Source organism: Theobroma cacao, unplaced genomic scaffold, assembly GCF_053813885.1.
Source record: "Theobroma cacao isolate CCN51 unplaced genomic scaffold, ASM5381388v1 tig011, whole genome shotgun sequence".
In the NCBI taxonomy this organism is placed as follows: Eukaryota; Viridiplantae; Streptophyta; class Magnoliopsida; order Malvales; family Malvaceae; genus Theobroma; species Theobroma cacao.
The window spans coordinates 2,309,056-2,312,314 of NW_028291722.1; positions in this window are offsets into that span (position 1 = coordinate 2,309,056).

Below are 3,259 nucleotides of genomic sequence, written 5' to 3' on the forward strand. Positions count from 1 at the left end.
CTTTATAATCCCATTATTGAATTTATTTTGATTTTTTTTTACATTTTTTGATTAAAACATATTGTAATAGATTGTTTACCTCTAGAAACATGGAGCAAAGGCATCCATTGTCAAGAAAAGTTCATTTATAGTCAATCAAGCCAAGAAAAAGCCTTATTACTCGGTTTAAATGCCTTTATAATCCCATTATTGAATTTATTTTGAATTGTTTTTACATTTTTTGATTGAAACAGATTGTAATTGTTTGTTTGCCTCGGGAAACATGGAGCGAAAGCCATCCATTGTCAAGAAAAGTTCATTTATAGTCACTCAAGCCTAGAAAAGCCTTATTACTCGGTTTAAATGCCTTTATAATCCCATTATTGAATTTATTTTGAATTGTTTTTACATTTTTCGATTAAAACAGATTGTATTGATTGTTTGCCACGGGAAACGTGGAGCGAAAGCCATCCATTGTCAACAAAAGTTCATTTATAGTCACTCAAGCCTAGAAAAGCCTTATTACTCGGTTTAAATGCCTTTATAATCCCATTATTGAATTTATTTTGAATTGTTTTTACATTTTTCGATTAAAACAGATTGTATTGATTGTTTGCCACGGGAAACGTGGAGCGAAAGCCATCCATTGTCAACAAAAGTTCATTTATAGTCACTCATGCCTAGAAAAGCCTTATTACTCGGTTTAAATGCCTTTATAATCCCATTATTGAATTTATTTTGAATTTTTTTTACATTTTTTGATTAAAACATATTGTAATAGATTGTTTACCTCTAGAAACATGGAGCAAAAGCCATCCATTGTCAAGAAAAGTTCATTTATAGTCAATCAAGCCTAGAAAAGCCTTATTACTCGGTTTAAATGCCTTTATAATCCCATTATTGATTTTCTTTTGAATTGTTTTTACTTTTTTTGATTAAAACAGATTGTAATTGATTGTTTGCCTCGGGAAACATGGAGCGAAAGCCATCCATTGTCAACAAAAGTTCATTTATAGTCACTCAAGCCTAGAAAAGCCTTATTACTCGGTTTAAATGCCTTTATAATCCCATTATTGAATTTATTTTGAATTGTTTTTACATTTTTTGATTAAAACAGATTGTAATTGATTGTTTGCCTCGGGAAACATGGAGCGAAAGCCATCCATTGTCAAGAAAAGTTCATTTATAGTCACTCATGCTTAGAAAAGCCTTATTACTCGGTTTAAATGCCTTTATAATCCCATTATTGAATTTATTTTGAATTTTTTTTTCATTTTTTGATTAAAACAGATAGTAACTGATTGTTTGCCTCGGGAAACGTGGTGCGAAAGCCATCCATTGTCAAGAAAAGTTCATTTATAGTCACTCATGCCTAGAAAAGCCTTATTACTCGGTTTAAATGCCTTTATAATCCCATTATTGAATTTATTTTGAATTTTTTTTACATTTTTTGATTAAAACATATTGTAATAGATTGTTTACCTCTAGAAACATGGAGCAAAAGCCATCCATTGTCAAGAAAAGTTAATTTATAGTCACTCAAGCCTAGAAAAGCTTTATTACTCGGTTTAAATGCCTTTATAATCCCATTATTGAATTTATTTTGAATGTTTTTTACATTTTTTGATTAAAACAGATTGTAATTGATTGTTTGCCTCGAGAAACTTGGAACGAAAGCCATCCATTGTCAAGAAAAGTTCATTTATAGTCACTCATGCCTAGAAAAGCCTTATTATTCGGTTTAAATGCCTTTATAATCCCATTATTGAATTTATTTTGAATTTTTTTTACATTTTTTGATTAAAACATATTCTAATGGATTGTTTGCCTCGGGAAACTTGGAGCGAAAGCCATCCATTGTCAAGAAAAGATCATTTATAGTCACTCATGCCTAGAAAAGCCTTATTACTCGATTTAAATGCCTTTATAATCCCATTATTGAATTTATTTTGAATTGTTTTTACATTTTTTCATTAAAACAGATTGTAATTGATTGTTTGCCTCGGGAAACTTGGAGCGAAAGCCATCCATTGTCAAGAAAAGTTCATTTATAGTCACTCATGCCTAGAAAAGCCTTATTACTCGGTTTAAATGCCTTTATAACCCCATAATTGAATTTATTTTGAATTTTTTTTACATTTTTTTGTTAAAACAGATTGTAATAGATTGTTTACCTCGGGAAACATGGAGCAAAAGCCATCCATTGTCAAGAAAAGTTCATTTATAGTCACTCAAGCCTAGAAAAGCCTTATTACTCGGTTTAAATGCCTTTATAATCCCATTATTGAATTTATTTTGAATTGTTTTTACATTTTTTGATTAAAACAGATTGTAATTGATTGTTTGCCTCGGGAAACGTGGAGCGAAAGCCATCCATTGTCAAGAAAAGTTCATTTATAGTCAATCAAGCCAAGAAAAAGCCTTATTACTCGGTTTAAATGCCTTTATAATCCCATTATTGAATTTATTTTGAATTGTTTTTACATTTTTTGATTGAAACAGATTGTAATTGTTTGTTTGCCTCGGGAAACATGGAGCGAAAGCCATCCATTGTCAAGAAAAGTTCATTTATAGTCACTCAAGCCTAGAAAAGCCTTATTACTCGGTTTAAATGCCTTTATAATCCCATTATTGAATTTATTTTGAATTGTTTTTACATTTTTCGATTAAAACAGATTGTAATTGATTGTTTGCCACGGGAAACGTGGAGCGAAAGCCATCCATTGTCAACAAAAGTTCATTTATAGTCACTCATGCCTAGAAAAGCCTTATTACTCGGTTTAAATGCCTTTATAATCCCATTATTGAATTTATTTTGAATTTTTTTTTCATTTTTTGATTAAAACATATTGTAATAGATTGTTTACCTCTAGAAACATGGAGCAAAAGCCATCCATTGTCAAGAAAAGTTCATTTATAGTCAATCAAGCCTAGAAAAGCCTTATTACTCGGTTTAAATGCCTTTATAATCCCATTATTGATTTTATTTTGAATTGTTTTTACATTTTTTGATTAAAACAGATTGTAATTGATTGTTTGCCTCGGGAAACATGGAGCGAAAGCCATCCATTGTCAACAAAAGTTCATTTATAGTCACTCAAGCCTAGAAAAGCCTTATTACTCGGTTTAAATGCCTTTATAATCCCATTATTGAATTTATTTTGAATTTTTTTTTCATTTTTTGATTAAAACAGATTGTAATTGATTGTTTGCCTCGGGAAACATGGAGCGAAAGCCATCCATTGTCAAGAAAAGTTCATTTATAGTCACTCATGCTTAG